This window comes from Pristiophorus japonicus, chromosome 1, assembly GCF_044704955.1.
Source record: "Pristiophorus japonicus isolate sPriJap1 chromosome 1, sPriJap1.hap1, whole genome shotgun sequence".
NCBI lineage: Eukaryota > Metazoa > Chordata > Chondrichthyes > Pristiophoridae > Pristiophorus > Pristiophorus japonicus.
Genome location: NC_091977.1, coordinates 419840421 through 419861565, shown reverse-complemented (window position 1 = coordinate 419861565; position 21145 = coordinate 419840421). Strand labels below are relative to the sequence as shown.

The following is a 21145-nucleotide window of genomic DNA, read 5'->3' as shown; positions in this document are numbered from 1 at the left end:
AAATTGGAGTGCAAATCACGAGTTTCTTCGGCACCCGGCAGCCAGAACTGTGGCCATTAAAGGAACTGCTGGTTGCTTTCACCCGAAAGGTAAATTAATTCTTTTTAACTTTCCTTATTGTGGAGCCAGGAGGAGCAGGAGTACTCCACATTAAAACTGCAGTCATTGCGCGCCCCCTTCCGATTGCGTTCCCCTCCCTGGTCTCACCTAAGGACCTTGCCCAGCATCCCAGCCACAAAATTCACTCCCATGCTGCATCCGGCAAGCTGCCTCTGAGGCCACAACTAGCGCTCATTGGCAAACCAATTTGTCCTGGTGCTGCCACCAGCCTCATTAGGTTTTCACCAGGCTTGCAGCCCAATTCAGGCATGATCTAATTTCTAGGCCCTCATGCCTGAATTGCACTAGTCACAAAGGCATCCACTTAAGTTCCCGTGTGTTTTGTAAACTATGAATATATTAAATGAGTAAATGGAGCTAAGATATAGTTCAGACATGAGCTAATTGAATGGTGGAACATAGTCAAGGGGCAGAATGGCTTATTCCTGTTTTTATGTTCCTAAAATCTCAGTATTGAATATACTAAGGAAGATTACATAGAAAAGCAGTCATTACCTCTTGTATTGTGAAGATTGTTATTGATATTTGTTTAAGCTCCTTATTAACAGTAAATATCTGTTGGTTTTCTGGGCGATTCCTCTAAAACCGCTGTCGAGGTTCCACTGGAAGATTGGTGGGGAAGGGTTCTGCCGATGTCAGATCGTGCCGCCCGCCCATGCCGGAAATTGGAAAAGTGCCATTTTCATGAGTTATGCTGGCCTCCGATCGACCTGCTGCCCGCCAAAAGGACCGCTCGGGAAAAGCAGGTCTGACCTGGACGGCATTCAGCCAGCAGTGAGATCGGGTGGGAGGGAGGGAAAGGTGGACGGCAGTCAGCCAGCAGTGAGATCAGGTGGGAGGGAGGGAGAGGTGGTCGGCATTCGGCCAGCAGTGAGATCGGGTGGGAGGGAGGGAGAAGTGGTCGGCATTCGGCCAGCAGTGAGATCAGGTGGGAGGGAGGGAGAGGTGGTCGGCATTCGGCCAGCAGTGAGATCAGGTGGGAGGGAGGGAGAGGTGGTCGGCATTCGGCCAGCAGTGAGATCGGGTGGGAGGGAGGAAAAGGTGGATGGCAGTCAGGCAGCACGGAGAATGGGAGGCTGGTGATCTGATGGCAGTCGGGCAGCATGGAGAATGGATGGGAGGGAGTGCTAGAGGCCATCACATCACGGAAACCGGGCAGATGCTGCACCATATGAGTGGGACTGCTGGAAAAAAGTTAGGTGCATGTTGCATTAGTTTATTGCTGATGGTGATGTTTAAATTGGATGTCATAAAACCAACTGGAATGTATCTAAGCTGATGGAGGCTTTTTTGTTGCACCTTGCTGAAAGTCCTTCATTGAGAAGGCCAATGGTGAAGGAAAAATTATGAGTACCGGTAACTGAAAAGTGTTTATATGTCACATTTTGTACATCCAAGCTGATGCATTAATTGTGTCACACAATGTACTGCAATGGAACTGATCACCATGTCATCTCAGGGGTGGCACTCCTCCATGTTTTGCCTCAAAAAAATAGGGTTGAAGTGCAAGCCTTAAGGTCTGCCCTGCAAGTAGGTAAAGTGAGAGTAATTGAATGGCAGCCTTCCTGCATTGGAGACCCTTCCTTGTTGTGTTGCGATGGTTTGATGACAGGACCCATTATACACTGCAGTCAGATGTGGATGGGAAGATATTCCTGATGAAGCAGATGACCTGAGGGACAGATGTGTGTTTCTTGCAATGCACCACACGACGTTAAAATATCACACGCACCAACAGAGAGTCAGCAATGTGAGTCTATTTACAAATGCACAATAACAAAGGTTACATAAGATTATCACACTTACATAAATTTAGAGGAGCAACACCCACCCCTCTACCCGGAATCACCACCTCTCTCCCGTCCCCTTGCAGTGATGCCGATGTCCTCTTCCTCCCCACGCCTGCCCGTCACTGCCTCTGGTTGAGGAGGTTGTGCAGGAGGGCAGCGGGATGTCTGCTGATGTGTGCATCTTGGTGAAAAGGTAGGGCGTGGGACCTCCTGTTGCTCCGGATCTGTCTGCCTTGAGGGTGTGGGGTCTGGGGCTTGCATTATGCGTGCAGAAGCCATCTCTTGCCTTATGGCCTCAACGCTTTCTGTTGTGCGCTCCAAGACTGTAATGAGTCGGTCCATCCTCCATGCTGTCAGCATACTCCCAACCATGGTCTGTAGCATGTCGCGACCTATCTCCATGCCGGTGCTTGATAGCTGCATGATCTGGTTGAGTACGTGCTGCATCCACAGGTGGTTGATCGCTCCTGCTGGGTGCCAGAGCCTTGCTTTCCTTTGAGCCACGGCCTCTGTGCTTGGTAGAGCTTGCGTCTGTTGAGTCCATTAGAAATCCTAGGAAATCGGAGCCCAACGCCAAGGTTCTGCAGACACTTGGCTCACATGGCAGGAGGCTGATGTCAGCCGATTCCGGCTCCTCCAGGTCAAATACAGAAAGATGGGCCCTTCTCCCTCGTCTCTTTCCTGTTCTTCCTTGCTCTGCATGGCGGAGGTTGCAGTGGTGGAAATGGGTGATCTGCAGGGGAGGGGTAGGGTGGGGGGGTGCGTGCAGGAAGGATCCGGTATTTTCGGGTGTGGAGAACGTCAGGGTGGGAGATGCTGGGGTCTGACGGCTTCTGTGAAGGCCAGAGGTCGATGGTCTCTCTAGATCCATGCTGTCCGACTCATCATCTGAAAGTAGAGGACAACATTTCAGTCTGTTGGGGGGATGGGGGGTGGTGGCCAAGCTGAGATATGAGCCATTCCATCTCACATTATGCCAGCAAGGAGTTCTATCTGTACCTGTCCACACTAATAATGGGTGACTGTTGTGGAGTAATTAAATATAACACTCAACACAAGTCTGTATATGGAGAAAAGAGTTGTTTATTTTCACTCAATCGATCAAGGGAGAAATGGCTCAAACCAGTCCCGCAACTGGATACAACCCCCACCACTCTCACTGAACAATCATCAGGTCACTGTCTTTATACAGTCAAAATACATACAAAATCATGAAGTTCGCGCGGAAGTTTTCCATTTATTGTTTCCCTGACGTGTCACAAGTTTTCGCCTACCTACTACGATTACATTGGTTAATACAATTATAATGACAGAAAGTTTTGTTGCATCCCCCTGTGCGCCCTTTATCTGATTAGTTACGTGCCGCATCATTTTCATGTCTGTGAAAACTTCCCCCCCCACCCCCGGCCTATCTTCCCTCAACCAGCTGGGATGTTCTCAATTCTCCTTTGTTTCCCGTTATCTCCTACCACTCCATGTGACGCCTATCCTTGCCTTGGAGTTTATTTTTCATTGACTAATGTCTCCAACCTTGCCCAACTATCTGTTTTTTCTGCGATAAGCTGATTTATCTTCCTGAGAGTTCTTTTGACCTCAGCCAGGACCCTTGCTAAGTCTCAGAATGTGCTAGTTCAGCAGTTTCCCTGTGTTCAGCAGCATGTGTCTTTTCTGTTTTTACTTTCAGCCTTGCTTATGGTTTTACTTAATTAAGTTCCCTCTGATTAATTTTTTTTCCCTGTACAGCGACAATGTGTGCGTTGAACCACGAGTGCCTTAACATTGCATGTACTTTAATGCCATGAGCATCGCTGACACCAGAGATGAGTATAACCTTACCAGGCGTTAGCACCGGATCTGCATCAATGTCTGTGGTTGCACAGCGGCAGTCACCCACCAATGCCAACGCACGCTCCTCCAGCCTGGTCAATTCAACCACCTCTTCTGGGCCCCCTCCGGTCGCACTCAGGCTTGCTTGGTTAGCTGCTTATTTTTTCTGCACAAAAAAACTTGCAGCCTTTAGCCCCTTTGCTGATGCCCCACACACACACACCCATGCACACACACATCTGGCGCATGAGGTTTTTGGCCTTGGAGAGGAGGGAGGAGGCAAATAAATTTGTACTCACTCTAACTGACGCCAGCAAATCGTTCCGACGTTTGCGGCATTGGTCCCCATCCCGCTCAACGTTGCCCATCTCACCGATGTCAATCCAAAGACATTGGTATTGGGCTGGTGGAGGCTTGCCACGACCATCCTGGGTGAGTTTGTTGTATCTGCACTCCACCTCCATCCCTAGCTCCTCCAATTCTTGTTCCTGGAACCACGGAGCTCTGGGTTTGGTTTTGGCAGTCTTCAATGAAGATTTCTGACCACTCATCCTCAATGATGAGAGGAATGGCTGCTGAAGAGTTCGTTGGTTTAAATTTCTAATACTACCCCCTCTGCAACTCAGACTGTCCCCTCTCCAATGCCACCTCTCTGCTCTCTAACCTCCATCTCTCTCCTCTCCCCTCTCATATTCACAAGTGGAATAAAGTGCTCTCCTTTTATGCACATGCGCAGTTCCTCAATCAGCCTCCAAGGGCCATGAAAGGATTACACATTGGATCAAGAAAACTACAAAAAAAAAACGTAATTTTGCGCCTGCGCAGTGGAGGCCTTCCGAAGATCCCCGAGTGGAGAGGCCTCCAACTGTTGCACAGTAGTGACGTTGGCCACCGAGTCCCGCTCCCACTCGCTCCCGGCTGCCAACTGCCGCCGACTGCCGCTCCCGCTGCCGCCCACACAACGGAGCCGAAAATGGCTCCCGACGGGACCTGGCGGCAGCGGGCAGCAAGAATGGACCTCCCGCCCAGGGCTGCCGAGAAATGGGCGGGCCATAGCCTGGACCAAATTCGGGTCCCATCTGTAATTCTCAAAATTGTTTCTCGACAGTGAACAGCTGCATAATAATTTACAAAGTTAATCCTATAAGTATTGCCCATGAAATTTAAAAATGTTTTTTTTCTTCATTATGTAAACACTGGTTCATGCCTGTTTTCAGAACTGCCTGGAATATCATCTGCTTAATTGTGAATAAGTCATGACAAGATTCTCACTTTCCCCACTGCCTTTTTTTTTAACATCATGCACCTTGTTTCCCTCTCCTCTTCCTGTCCCTTCCTTCTCCACTGCCAGGTTTATTGCTGATAAGAATATGATGTAATTTTATGTTAAATCTTATAACAGTAATATTTGAAGAATTTGAAATATCAAATGCTGAAATTACATTGCGAGTTCACTAACATCTGAAGGTTGGTCTTTATTAACACCTAGATCATTTTATTGATTAAAAGAATGTTCCATATGAAAATTAAGGGAGTGGTATCCAGATAAAACTTGTAAATCGATTAAGTAATTGACTTAGATAGAGGAAACTGCTACTTGCCAAAAATACGCACCACAAATCCTGCAGGAAGAAAGAGGAAGTGGTTCACTGGAATGAATACAAACTGTGTCGAAACACATTGAAAGAGTGACCAGAGGGGACAGGAGAAACATTGGGCCAGAATTTGCGATGGGTATGACGGCGAACTCTCAGACACCTTCATACCGCCTTTGAAATGCACAGTAAGTTCGGGGTTTCCTACATCACGAACTTGCAAGCTGTCAAGTTCCAACCTGACAGATCATCCGCACCAGCACCGCATCGACCAGAAAACCTAATTGGTGGCACAGAGTTGGGCAATTGCCCACCAACTGCCCAGCAATTACATATGAAAATTTTACAGCTGGTGGAAACAGGTACAGGGCCAGTTTCCACCACGTAAGGGGATACCGACTGACAAATGTAAATAACTTCAATTTATGAAGCCGGAAATGGAAACATTTTAGGATTTTGTCCATGGAAAGTATTTATTTGTCCAAGAAAGGTTCAGTGGAAGCGGTTGCTATATTGATAACATTATTTATTTTTTGGCATCTATGTGGAGCATAAACTTAAACAAAATCCAAACTGAAAGTATATATGTTTATCCTGGAAGACTCCAGTAATGAGGGTTTGTTTTTTTCTTTCTAGAGATTGTAAATAAATGAGACACCTTCTGTTTGATGATTGGAGCACCAAGCCCACGTGATCCCAGATACGGTTCCACACTCGCTGTGCCGCCCGGGATTGGTGGGCTATTACACTGCCTTCTAGCACGCAACATCAAACAGCAAGTTCATGAAAGAGGGTCCCCATTTGGTATTCTATTCAGATGCCAAAGGCATACTCCGTAGGTACGCCGCCAACCATAAAATACAAGCCATTAGAAATATGCATAGTTGTAAAGGCAAAACATAACAATAAAATTACTTGCAATACTAAGGGGGTAGGCAGAGAAGATATCAATACCATGATCGATGGAAACAGGCCTGAAACTGAGGACAAGAAGAAAATAATATTCTGAATGATTAATTCCATCAAGCATTCACAATGGAAGACACGAACAATATGCAAACTAAAGTAAAATGAAGAACTTCAAAATAAATGAGATGGAAGCCTGAGACAGGCTAAAAGCGGCTCAAAATAAATAAAACCCTGGGGTATATATCCCAAGGTGCCGAGAGAGACTACAGGGGAGATTTGTGAGACATTGACAATTATTAAAAAGGCGTCCATTAACACTAAGAAGATACCAATAGATTGGAAACAGGTTAATGTAATGCCTCTTTCAAAAAAAAGACAAAACAGACTCAGGTTTTCATTCATTCATGTTACTTCAATACTGTGTAAAAAATTGGAATCGATCATTGGGAGTGAACTTGACGATTAGCGGTGAAACAATAACCTAGTGAATAGCACTCAACAAACTTCCTTGAGGAAGTGACCACCCATGTAAGCTGTGGGAAACCATTTGGTATGGTGCACCTAGGCTTTCAAAGGCATGTGGCAAAGTTCCACATGAAAGGCTACTAGCTATGCTCAAAGCTATGGGGATTCAGGGTAAATCTTGGCAATGGATAAGAAATTGGCTGAAAAGTAAAAAAACAACATGTACTTTATTAGAGGAGTTATGTCAGGGTGTGGGCGTGGGGGGCTGGATACTGAGCAGGGTGTCCCAGCGCTCAATGTTAGGACCAATACTGTTTTAATTTTCATCAATGATTTGGATTCAGAAAGTTAATTTGAATCAATCAAACATCCAGCTGATACCAAGCTGAAAGGCACAAAAGAGAAGCTCAGAAACTTCAGAATGTGTTGGATGAAATATGTATGTTGGGAGCACAATGGCAACTGAGGTTTAGTGCTGATAAGTGTAAAGTATTGCCCATAGACAGAAACAATGATTGACACATTAGTTTCTGACTACAGCAGCTTTCAAGTAAGTGATGTCAGCCATCGGGGTGGGGGGAGTGGGGTCAGGGGTGGGTGTGTGGGTTGGGAAAGGAGGGCAGGTGAAGGATCAGGGGGTAATGAGAGGAGGACGAGGGGATTGATTGGGCTGTTAGAAGAGGAGGATGAGGGGTCCAAATGAGGGTCGTGAGAGGAGGCTGGGGGCGAGGTAATTGGCAGTCAGGAGAGGAGGTGGGAGATGAGGATCAGGAAAGGAGAACATGGATCAATTGAAGGTTGGAAGAGGAGGCAGGGTGAGGGTGATCAGTGGCTGGGAGAGGAAACCAGGGCTCAGAGGCCACGTCCACGAGGCCTCCGCGGGGTCAGCGCCGCCCCGGGGACAAATGGGATACCCTGTGGCGAGGTGCTTGGAGCCGGTACCTCCAGAGTGGAGGCGGGAATGACCGGAGGACCACTAGATGGCCTTGGGGTGGAATGGCTTCTGGAGCATGGCAATGCAGGTTCCTCGAAGTCCGCGTTATCATGTGTAGAGAACAGACCCAGCAGATTGACGGGCAAGAATCGGTGCTCCTCAGCACCAGATGTAGGATCATCCGGAGAGTCGGGCCCCATGCTCTCACCTTCTGGGCTCGGTGGCCTTGCCTGGGGCCACACTGCTGGCTGAGCTGCAAAACACAAATGAGGTTATTAGAGGAGAAGGGGGTGCTAGGGTCACAAGGTGAGTCTAACGCTACACACAGAATATGCACGACAAAAGCACCACCGCTATCAAAATCATCACAGACATCACATTTCATGACCATCAACAAATTTGCATTGCAATGATTTTCATTAGGCCAGCATTATTTCTATGACAATTTTAGAAATCAGCTGTCATATATGATTGTTCAGATATGAGTGGGTGTGGCATTTATTGACTTTACATCACACAATGGTGTAAACTTTATTCACATGGCATCACTTCAGGGTCTGCAGATGCTTCTCCACGAGTACGAGCACCTGCTCCTCCCTCTCAGTGATGTCGCTGGGGACTGATGGCCCCCCACCCGTTCGCCTCTGCATGGACCTCATCGTCGATAGCTTCTTCTGTAAAAGGTGACAGGACGACATGGCATGAGATCATTGCGTGATATCATTGCTAGGTACTGTCACAGAGACTAATACAACACATAACCGACAGATGTAATCATGATTGTTGTGATAATTATCATTTTTTACCTAAAGACGTGCACCGTGTCCGCAGGCTTTGAGTATAACATTCCCGGTAAAAGTAAAGACCACACATCTGCTGATAGTCACTCATGACTGTTACAAATCAAATTATATAAACATATAAGTACATGTAAATCAATGTAATACTTACTCTGGCGGATCCGACAAGATCATTCCATCGTTTGCGGCATTGGTTTCCCTCACGCACCTCATTGGTCACCGACGAGACCACCTCTGCTATCGCGGTCCATATCTTCTGGTAGGCTTTTGTGGTGGGCTTCCCACGCCCTCCCTGTGTCAAATCACCCCAGCGTAACTCGACCTCCTGCAGGAGGGAAGCATTTGCCTCGTCAAAAAAACTCCTCGCTCTTTTGCGCCTTCCAATGTGCTCCTCTCCCACCTCACTGCTCTCTCCAGCTTCAATCTCCACAGCATGCTGTGATGCCTCCTCCTCTCCCTCCATTATAGGCCAAATTCGGGCAAATATGTGGATGGTAACAGTTAATTTTTGTTTCCCTATTTGCTGTAAAGCTCTAAACTCTCCCTGCTTCTCCCAAAGCGGCCACACCACACATGCCTTCAGTCCCTCTCAGCTCCCTCTCTCTCTGTCTCCTCTTCTGCGCATGTCATAATGACCCTTGACCTCCTGAATCGCGGGAATCGAGGGTTGCCATGTCATTGCTAAGGATGGTGACACTTTACGGCAGAAGGTCAGCGAGAATTAACGCTACCGTCTATTTCATATCACTCGCGGTAACGCACAATTTCACAAATGGAGACTAGGTGCTTTGAGAATGGGCGAGAGGCCGGCGATCTGGAAACCCATTTTTACTACCCATGCCGGAAATAATGCCCATTTTTGGGCGATAAGAACAAAAATGTAAAATCTAGTCCATAGTCATTAATAAAATGGTGATAACCGGGAAATATTGTTTTTTTGCAGGATTTTGGTGCTCGTGGGAATAACTCATCCTCATACCAAGGACAACAGGCTGAGGGACGGCAAGGCCTGTATTACAGGGACTTGGGCGTCATTAGTTGTGATAAAGAATCAAAAACACTGACGGTGATGGTAGACGGTAGACAGTAGACTTAAATAACGGGCATAAAACAACGTAACGAGGAAATGAAACAACATTGGGGATTGGCCAGTAATACGGGACCAATAATTAGTGTGAATAATGACTTGGAAGAAGGGACTGAGTGTAACGTAGCCACGTTTGCTGACAATACAAAGATGGGAGGAAAAGCAAAGTGTGAGGAAGACACAAAAAATCTGCAAAAGGACATAGACAGGCTAAGTGAGTGGGCAAAAATTTGGCAGTTGGAGTATAATGTTGGATAATGTGAGGTCATGCACTTTAGCAGAAAAATATCAAAGAGCAAGTTATTATTTAAATGGAGAAAGATTGCAAAGTGCTGCAGTACAACGGGACCTGGGGGTACTTGTGCATGAAACACAAAAGAATAGTATGCAGGTACAGCAAGTGATCAGGAAGGCCAATGGAATCTTGGCCTTTATTGCAAAGGGGATGGAGTATAAAAGCAGGAAAGTCTTGCTACAGTTATATAGGGTATTGGTGAGGCTACACCTAGAATACTGTGTGCAGTTTTGGTTTCTATATTTAAGAAAGGATATACTTGCTTTGGAGGCAGTTCAGAGAAAGTTCACAAGGTTGATTCCAGAGATGAGGGGGTTGACTTATGAGGAAAGGTTGAGTAGGTTGGGCGTCTATTCATTGGAACTCAGAAGAATGAGAGGTGATTTTATCGAAACGTATAACATTATGAGGGGGCTTGACAAGGTGGATGCAGAGAGGATGTTTCCACTGATAGGGGAGACGAGAACTAGAGGGCACAATCTTAGAATAAGGGGCCGCCCATTTAAAATTGAGATGAGAAGAAATTTCTTCTCTCAGAGGGTTGTAAATCTGTGTAATTCGCTGTCTCAGGGAGCTGCGAAGTTGGGACATTGAATAAATTTGAGACAGAAATAGAGAGTTTCTTAAATGATAAGGGAATAAGGGGCTATGGGGAGCAGGCAGGGAAGTGGACTTGTGTCCATGATTGGGTCAGCCACGATTGTATTAAATGGCAGAGCAGGCTCAAGGGGCCGTATGGTCTACTCCTGCTGCTATTTGTGTTCTTATGACTGTGGTATATTTTATAACCATGAGGGGTGGAGGACAAAGGTGATGTTGGTGGGTTATTTCCCAAGATAGAAATAACCCACCACCATGGCCCCATCCACTACTTTAGCATCAATGAGCAATACCAGGGCCCCGAATACCATACCCCCAGCGTCACCAACGTGTGCAACTATGAACGTTGGGGCAAAAGGGTTCAAACGAGAACAGTTGGTAACCCACTCAGTTGAGGAACTGGGGTAGGCGTATCTCCCTTGATCAAGCAATTAAACAATTCTTTCCTCCACAATCTCTGTTGAGTGTCTGTTTCATACTCCACATTATTTTGGCGTAGTCGGCAGGATACGTTTGGGCGAACGCAGATGGGCGTTTACAAGCCATCACGAGTGAGTATATTTAAACTACCACTCAATAATCCGATGTAATCTGTTACAAAACGTGTCAGTCGCCCAGAGTATCTGAATCTATGAAAGGTCTGTAATGGTGTAAAAGACATGAGGATAGTTCACAGGTCACAATAGTAATTATCAAAGTAGGATTGGCTTCGTATGATTGTAATTGCAGACCATAGGTTTGAGGAAACGAGGTTACAGGGGACAACAAACCAATAGAGGGGGAGATGTACAAAACATAGATGGCGTGCAAAGGTTCACAGAGTAGGTATTTTGCCGACGACCATAGAACATTGCTAGTTACTATGTTAAGTGATGGATGGGATCCCAAAGAACACCCCACAAAACAAAAATTATGGTGGGAGAAACAAAAAAACAAAAAGTCAGCCAAAGCGGGTTTGATGGTGGTCAGTCAATGTTTGCAATATAAGGCCATGGCTAGGCCTCAGCTAGAAGAATTATGTAGGTTATGGGCAGAAGTAAGTAGTTTAAAACAGCAGATAGAGGGAAGCTTTGGGCAATGACCAGGATGACGAGATGGACAGTAAGACAAATGACGTATCCCCACCCGATGAGAAAATAGTCCCAACTGCCCCGAAAGGGGTCAGTAGTGATGACGAAGACGAAACCTCTGTCACACCAGTGACAGTGACAGTAGGAGGTCCCAACGCAGGGGCACACAAATATAGGTCCTTCACTCCCCTGGAAAAAGAGGGCATACTTAAGAATTTGGGTGTAATAAAACCCCGCAACAGAAACATAGAGTTATGGAAGTCCCTGCAAGAAATGTATGACATTCATGATATGCATGAACGGGACGTTCACCAACTAGTAAGGGCAAAGCGACCATGTGACAAATGGAATAACCTGGCACAAAATTTTAGGGACGGGACCTGGGTTCCCAACGTAAACACTGCCCATGCCGCAAGGCAGGCTGCATACGACGGATTCAAGATCACCGTGCAGACTCTCTTGGGACCATCACAGCCCAAGTGGGGCCTTATAATGTTGGTAATACAAAAGAAAAATGAGAATAGTAATGAATATGGAGAGCGTTTATGGACAGCATATCAGGAGTCGTCAGGCCAGGCCAACCCAGACTGGAATAATATCCCCTTCTGTAAAATGTTTAAAGATGGGTTGTCGGCAGAGCATCAGAAAATTCTCAAAATAGGGGTAATAGCAGCCAATACGTATGATGGATTGGTACAATGGGCATGTCAGGTAGATAGCGAGACAACAAAACAAATAAAGACCGAGGTGGCGGCCGTGAGAGTGGGGAATAGTCAGGTGTGTTATAATTGTGGAAAGATGGGACATCAGAAATGCGAGTGTTGGTCATCCCCACAGAAATTCCGGAACTGCGGCAGGACCGGCCACCCCAAGGACCATTGCTGGGCAAAAGTGGGGGGTGGGGGGGAGGGGGCAGGAAGGACAGGGACCAGATAAGGAAATCCCACGGGCTAACCTAACCGGAGCAACTAGGCAACAACTACTCCAGGCCTTGAAGGAACTGGGGCGTGATTGAAGGTCAGTGGCCCCCCCTACAGAGTGAAGGTGATCCGCGTATTCATGTGACAGCAGTGTTAGGGGGCCGGCAGTGTGATATGTTAGTGGATACTGGAGCATCAGTCTCTATTACAGACATCCCCTTGCCAACTACCCGAAAACCCATAACGGTAAGGGGGATGAAAGGGACCAATTCGACTGCCAAATTAAACGAGGTTGTATTATGGGAAGTAGTTGGGATCTTACTACCGGCCAAATTTTATGTAATGCCCAACAATGAGGATACTAGGAATAGATTTATTGGATCAATTAGGGGCGCTAGTGGACCCCCGGGGAACGAAGGTAATTTGGGTAAAGGCCAATGGTCAGAAGACGAGTGTGTCAGGGAGGCAAGATAAGTTCGATGGACATGCTAAAGTAGGAAGTGCCCAGATCATAACAAGGATTGGAATGCGCTAGGACAGTTGGGGGGCCGTCTGCTGGCATGTCAGTGGAGTTTGGGCAATGTCTAAGCAAGACTGCAGGTTGGTAGGGGGGGACCCTGTGGTGATCCCAGGACCAGAACATACCTCACATAAACAATATCCCATTAAACCATAGGCATTGAACGCTGTAAAACAAATCATAAAGGAGTTATTAAATAATGGAATACTTAGAGAAGTGGAAGGAACTACCAACTCCCCGGTTTGGCAAATAAAGAAGCAAGATGGGTCATACAGGCTGATCATTGATGACACAGCTTTGAAGGTAACCCCAAAACAGCACCCCATTGTGGCAAGCCCCATTACCATATTTAGTGGGTTGAAGCCCGAACACCAGGTGTTCATGGTACTAGACATAACCAATGGCTTTTGGTCCATACCCTTGGCAAAGGAATCCCAGGATAAATTTGCCTTTACAGTGGATGACCACTGGATGCGGGTCCCATAAGGATTCCACAATAGTCCGGCAATATTTCATCGAACCATGAGCCGGGCCATAGAAAAAGTGGACCTGACACCAAACAGAAGTATGATACTACTGTATGTAGACAACCTGCTGATAGCCTCAGAAGACGAAAGGGGGCACACAGGCGCACTTTAAAGGTCCTAGAAGCCTTACGAGAAGTGGGGTTTAAGGTAAACCCCAAAAAGGCACAGATTGGACAAGCCACAGTACAGTACTTGGGACACAAGATCTCCCAAGCCACTTGGACAATGTCCAAGGATAGGAAAGAAGCCATTAGAATCATGCCCCATCCAAAAACAGTCCGAAGAGTGCGCAAGGTACTGGGACTCTTTAACTACTGCAGGAATTTTATACCCAACTTCGCAGCAATTGCGAAACCTGTGCAGAAGTTGGTAAAAGGGGGAAAACCGGCCCTAGAGAACATAGAATGGGGTCCCGAGCAAGAGACGCTTATGGAACTCTGAAGGAGGCCCTAATGTCTGCCCCTGGATTGGGACTCCCGAATATGGACCTCCCTTTCCACGTTTACTGTGAGAACCAAGAAGGCTTTTATGGAGCCGTGATAACACAAATGCATGGGGACAGAATGAGACCCACAGCTTACTATTCAATCTAACAATCACCAGTTGCCGCGGGCTTGTCCAGATGTGTGGCTGCACTAGACTGCGCCACATGGGCAGTCAAGGTCAGCAAACCTGTCGTGATGACAGGCGAAATTGTCCTACACACCAAACACACTCTGGTAGAAATGTTGAATACTGGAAAGCTCCGGGCCATCTCCAATGTCCGCCAAGCGAAGTGGGAAACCATTGTACTGCCCCACGATGAATCAGTAAAGATAATCAGAGACACCGGGGAAAACCCGGCAGAAGGAATCATCACTAGGAGGGGAGCCCCACGAGTGTAATGCATTAGAATGGGAAGATTCCACAAGGAATGGAAGTGAGGTAGCTCTCGAAAACCCAGACCTCACATTGTATGTGGACGGCTCCCGACGGTACATCGACGGTCATCGACGTACGGGATGGGCAGTATTAAACCAGCATCTCGAGATCGTGATGCAGGGAACGCTGGACGGAGGCTTTTCGGCCCAAGTAGCAGAATTAACCGCACTGACGGAAGCCTTATTACCGGCAGAGGGAAAGACAGTGAATATATATAGAGATAGTAGGTATGCCTTTGGGGTAGTACATGACTACATGGTAGCATGGGGAAGGAGAGGGTTTGTTACCTCTGGTGGCGAGACCATCAAACACAATGAACATATAAAATTACTAGTAGAAGCAGCCAGCAAACCAGCTAAAGCAGCAGTGATAAAGATAAAGGCCCATCAACGAGTAGTGGATGAAATACAGCGTGGAAATGAGGCTGCGGACAATGCCGCTCGAGAAGCGGCCACATCTGCAGACATAAAGATAGAGTCAGGCTGTAGCATTACCACAGAGGGAAACATAAACATAGTTAAACTGCACACAGATATGAACGAGGAAGAAAGAGCAGAATGGGAGAGGAAGGGAGTATCACCTGGTATAGACTCCGTGTGGAGAAAGGACGGAAAGGTTTTGGCCCCTTCCTGCATTCGGCAAATGATCATGGAGTTACAGCACAGCATTAACCATGCCGGGCATAACGCCATGATATCCAATATCTCACTCGATTGGTGATGGCCAGGAATTGAGCATGACGTTACTAAACATTGTCAGCACTGTGTTACGTGCGCCCAACATAATCCGGGAAAAGCGATAAAAATAAAGATGGTGCACCAACCCCGCCCACGGGGACCATGGAAAAACATACAAATTGACTTTACTGGGCCCCTAATAAGCTCCAGGGGAAGGAAATACTGCTTGGTGATTATCAACCAGTTTACAAGGTGGGTGGAAGCATTTGCGCCGCAACCACGGTAGCCCGTACATTAGCGGAAGAGGTAATTCCTAGATGGGGGATTCCCATTCAGATAGATTCGAATCAAGGGCCTCATTTCACAGGAGAGTTAATGAAGGAAGCTTGTAAAATACTGAACATTAAGCAGAAATTCCACATCCCCAACTGTTAAGTCTTGGATAAAGAGTCAGACTAGATACTGCAAGCTCAAAGTAAGTGTGACCATAGTCCTTTATTACAGATCTCAGAGTGCCTCTCCAGCCTGTGAGGCCTCCTTATATACAGGTGCTCCCAAGGAATTGTGGGATCCCTTGGGACTCCAGTGGATAAGCCCTCTGGTGGTTAGACATCGTAATTACAGGTTTACATACATAGCAACACTCCCCCCAAAAGTCAATAGTGTAACTATTTATAATGTGAGTCAATCTGGGGCCTTCCTTTCCCTGGTTGATCGTCTCGGTGCAAATGCTGGTGTTGGTGAGTTATTTGTTGGGCGTTCGCTGGGCTGCTGCGCAGCTGGCCTTGCTGGACTGCTGGGGGTGATGCGTTATGGTTCATGGTCAACCATTGGGTCGGTTGCCACTTGTATGTGTGTTGGAGGGTCGAAAAAGGTAGAGTCTATTGTGGGTTGTTCTGGATAGTCCGTAAATCTGAGTTTGGTTTGGTCCAAGTGCTTTCTGCAGGTGAGTCCATTTGCGAGTTTGACCAGAAACACCCTACTCCTCTTTGGCCAACACAGTGCCAGCAATCCACTTGGGACCTTGTCCATAGTTCAACACAAATACAAGATAATTTACTAAATTTCTCGTGACACATTTGCGTGATCATGATATGTATTCTGTTGAAGCCGCCTGCTCTCCACCTATTCATGTAGATCAGGGTGGACTAACGAGAGCCTTGTCTTAAGTGCTCTTTTCATGAGCAGTTCAGCAGGAGGGACCCTGGTGAGTGAGTGGGGTCTTGTGCAGTAACTAAGCAGGACTCGGGATAAGCGAGTCTGCAGTGAGCCTTCAGATACCCTTTTCAAGCTCTGCTCGATGTTTGAACTGCTCGTTCTGCCTGACCGTTGGACGCTGGCTTAGACGAGGCAAATGTGACATGTGACATGTTTGACCCCATTGCGGGTCATGAATTCCTTGAATTCGGCACTGGTAAAGCACGGCCCATTGTCACTTACAAAGACATCAGGCAGGCCATGTGGCAAACATGGCCCGTAGGCTTTCAATGGTGGCAGCGGACGTGCTTGCCGACATTATCACACATTCAATCCACTTGGAGTGTGCATCTACAACGACTAAAATTTTTTTTCCCAAGAATGGGCCTGCATAGTTGACATGAACCCTCGACCACGGCTTGGAGGGCCAAGACCATAACCTTAGTGGCACCTCCCTAGGTGCATTGCTTAACTGGGAATATGTAATATATTTGTGCACACAGGACTCTAAGTCTGCATCGGTACCGGGTCACCACACGTGGGATCTGGCTATCGCTTTCATCATTACAATGCCTGGGTGGGTACTGTGGAGATCACTAATGAAAGTATCCCTGCCCTTTTTTGGCACAACTACCCGATTACCCCATAGGAGGCAGTTTGCCTGTATGGACATTTCATCTTTGTGCCGCTGGTATGGCTTTATTTCTTCCTGCATCTCTAACGGGACACTAGACCAACTGCCATGGAACACAGTAAGGGGTCCTGGCTCGTCCAGGTTCTAATCAGTCGGGCATTAACAGGTGATTGCTCACTCTCGAATGCTTCCATTATCATAACGAGATATGCAGGCTGTGCCATATCCACCCTGGTGGTGGGTAATGGCAGCCTACTGAGAGCATCGGCACAGTTTTCTGTGCCTGGCCTGTGGCAGATGGCATAGCTGTATGCGGACAATGTGATCGCTTCTCGGCCTTTTGGCTAAGATCTGCATAACTAACCTGACCAGCCACCATGACTTCCGGGTGGTTTCTCCCTGGTCAGGAAGGTATATGCTTACATTTTTGTAAACAGGAGGTGGGTGGGATGGCTTGACCCATCCACCTCCACGGAGGTGTGTGGGGGACCTGACCCATCCACCTCCATGGCACGAACCTGGTATTGCAGTACTTCCAGGAACGGTGCAGTGGCTCTAGGCCTTTTGGCTAAGAGCATTGGCGCAGAGTGATCCTTGACTGGTGCAGGGTGACCTCTGGCGTTTGTGACTTGACAAAGAATTGGAAACGATTGGCTACGAATTTATAAAAAAAAAAAATGTGATCGCTTCTCGGCCTTTTGGCTAAGATCTGCATAACTAACCTGACCAGCCACCATGACCTCCGGGTGGTTTCTCCCTGGTCAGGAAGGTATATGCTTACATTTTTGTAAACAGGAGGTGGGTGGGATGGCTTGACCCATCCACCTCCACGGAGGTGTGTGGGGGACCTGACCCATCCACCTCCATGGCACGAACCTGGTATTGCAGTACTTCCAGGAACGGTGCAGTGGCTCTAGGCCTTTTGGCTAAGAGCATTGGCGCAGAGTGATCCTTGACTGGTGCAGGGTGACCTCTGGCGTTTGTGACTTGACAAAGAATTGGAAACGATTGGCTACGAATTTATATATATTTAAAAAAAAAGTGAGCTCGGCCTTTTGGCTAAGATCAAGTGTAGTACCGTTTCTGACCAGCCACCATGACCTCATGGTGGTTTCTCCCTGGTCAGGAAGGTATATGCTTGCATTTTTGGAAACAGGAGGTGGGTGGGGAGGGTTGACCCATCCACCTCCACGGAGGTGTGTGGGGGACCTGACCCATCCACCTCCATGGCACGAACCTGGTATTGCAGTACTTCCAGGAACGGTGCAGTGGCTCTAGGCCTTTTGGCTAAGAGCATTGGCGCAGAGTGATCCTTGACAGGTGCAAGGTGACCTCTGGCGTTTGTGATTTGACAAAGAATTGGAACGATTGGCTACGAATTTAAAAAAAAAAAAAAAAAAAATGTGAGTGCCATCAAATAGGAGGTGGGTGGGGTGGCTTGACCCATCCACTTCCACAGAGGTGTGTGGGGGGCCTGACCCATCCACCTCCATGGCACGAACCTGGTATTGCAGTACTTCCAGGAACGGTGCAGTGGCTCTCGGCCTTTTGGCTAAGAGCTTTGGCGCAGAGTGATCCTTGATGTGTGCAAGGTGACCTCTGGCGTTTGTGATTTGACAAAGAATTGGAAAGATTGGCAACGAAAAATAAAAAAAAAATAAAAAAATGTGAGTGCCCATCTCTGGATACGGGCCGATGCATTTGTATTTATCCCCTTATTTTCAGGAACGGGGGATATAACCGGCTTATGGTTGGTTTCCAATTCAAATTTGAGCCCGAACAGATTATGATGCATTTTCTTTACCCCGACCCAGTATGACGACGCATCACATGCCAGTACCAAACGTTTACATTGATCGTACAACACAAACAATTTGTTTGAACATAACAGCTTCCAAACTTTCTCAAAGGCATTTTCTTGGCTTTTACCCCATACCCATTCGTCTCCTTTACACAGTAAAGAGTGCAGGGTTTCGAACAATGTGCCAAGACCCGGTAAGAAGTTACCAAAATAGTTCAGGAGTCCTAGAAATGACCGCAATTCCATCATGCTCTGTGGTCTTGGTACGTTTTTGATTGCCTCTGTCTTCAAATTGGTGGTACTGGTACCGTCCGCCGCGATTCTTCTCCCCAGGAATTCCAATTCAGGCGCCAGGAAAACCCACTTCGAGCATTTTAGCCTGAGCCCCAGCTGATTAAGCCAACTAAGAACCACCTCCAGGTTCTGCAGGCGCTCGACCGTGTCGTGACCTGTAAGCAAGATGTCGTCCTGGAAGACCACGGTGTGCGGGACCAACTTCAGCAAGCTTTCCATGTTCCTCTGGAATATCGCCGCGGCCGATTGAATCCCAAACGGGCATCTGTTGTAAACAAAAAGATCTTTGTGCGTGTTGATGCAGGTGAGGCCCTTCGAAGATTCCTCCAGCTCCTGCGTCATGTTGGCCAAGGTCAAGACCAGGTTCGTGAACGTTTTCCCTCCCGCCAGCCTCGCAAATAGGTCATCTGCCTTTGGTAGCAGATATTGATTCTACAGTGAGAAACGATTGATAGTTACTTTGTAATCACCACAGATCCTGACGGTGCCATCTCCCTTGAGGACTGGAACAATCAGACTGGCCCACTCATTGAATTCGATCGGCGAAATGATGCCCTCTCATTGCAGCCTGTCCAGCTCAATCTCCACCCTTTCTCTCATCATGTAAGGTACCATTCTTGCCTTGTGATGGATGGGTCACGCCTCCGGAATCAAATGGATCTGCACTTTTGCTCCTTGGAACTTCGCGATGCCCGGTTCGAACAGCGAGGAGAACTTGCTTAGGACCTGGGCACATGAGGTGTCTTCGACGGATGAAAGCGCTCGGATGTTGTCCCAGTTCCAGCATATCTTTCCCAGCCAGCTCCTGCCGAACAGTGTGGGGCCATCGCCCAGTACCATCCAGAGTGGTAAATCGTGCACTGCTCCATTGTAGGAGACCTTTACGTTAGCACTGCCAATTACGGGAATCAGTTCCTTTGTATACGTTCTAAGTTTGGTACGAATGGGAGTCAGGACTGGCCTTGAAGCCTTGTTGCACCACAACTTATCAAAAGTCTTTTTACTCATTATGGACTGGCTTGCGCATATGTCCAGCTCCATGGAGACCGGGAGTCCATTTAATTCAACCTTCAGCATTATTGGGGGACACTTTGTGGTAAATGTGTGCACCCCATATACCTCTGCCTCCTCGGTCTGAGACTCTGGGTCGTCATGATCCACCGTGGATCTGTCCTCCTCTGCAACATGGTGGTTTGCAGGATTAGCAGGGTTTGCAGCTCACCTGCACATACGTTGGAGGTGTCCCATTGTTCCACAGCCCTTGCAAATGTATCCTTTGAAGCGGCATGAATGGAATCGATGATCATCCGCGCAGCGCCAACAAGGTGTTAATTGCCTTGTATTCACCACCCTTGATGGCGGACTCTGAGTCATCTGCGGACGTGCAGCTAGATGCGTGTAGGTCTTGCCATGTGCATTTCGATTCAAAAACAATGTTACTTTGTTCACAGTATTTGCAGCAGCACTAGTGTGCTGGGAAATTTGTTTGGCATTGTCACTGGTGGAGATAAACGCCTGGGCTATCGCTATGGCTTTACTCAAGGTTGGGGTCTCCACAGTCAAAAGTTTGCGAAGTATTACTTCATAGCCAATGCCAAGTACAAAGAAGTCCCTGAGCATATGCTCCAAGTGTCCTTCAAATTTACAATGTCTTGCAAGGTGCCTTAGCTCGGCGACGTAGCTTGCCACTTCCTGGCCTTCAAACCTCTTGTACATGTAGAACCGATACCTCGTCATCAGAACGCTTTCCTTCGGGTTTAGATGCTCCCGGGCCAGTGTGCACAACTCATTGTACGACTTGTCTATGGGTTTTTCTGGAGCGAGCAGATTTTTCATGAGGCCATATGTTGGTGCCCCGCAAACGGTGAGGAGGATCGCCCTTCGTTTGGCAGCGTTCCCTTCTCGTTCCAGCTCGTTGGCCACGAAGTATTGGTCAAGTCGCTCCACAAAGGGTTCCCAATCATCTCCCTCTGAAAATTTCTCCAGGATGCCCACAGTTCTCTGCATTGTTGCATTGGGGCTTGTCATCTATATCTCATCGCCAGTTGTTAAGTCTTGGATAAAGAGTCAGACTAGATACTGCAAGCTCAAAGTAAGTGTGACCATAGTCCTTTATTACAGATCTCAGACTGCCTCTCCAGCCTGTGAGGCCTCCTTATATA

General features: G+C 47.4%; 3 pseudogenes; all 3 read left to right on the top strand.

Moving 5' to 3' along the window:
* Window positions 1–17212: 17212 nt before the first annotated feature.
* On the top strand, window positions 17213–17443 carry LOC139279716 (U2 spliceosomal RNA; annotated as a pseudogene).
* A 127-nt stretch (window positions 17444–17570) lies between these two features.
* Window positions 17571–17801, top strand: LOC139279711 (U2 spliceosomal RNA; annotated as a pseudogene).
* Window positions 17802–17926: 125 nt separating this feature from the next.
* On the top strand, window positions 17927–18162 carry LOC139278992 (U2 spliceosomal RNA; annotated as a pseudogene).
* Window positions 18163–21145: the final 2983 nt, after the last annotated feature.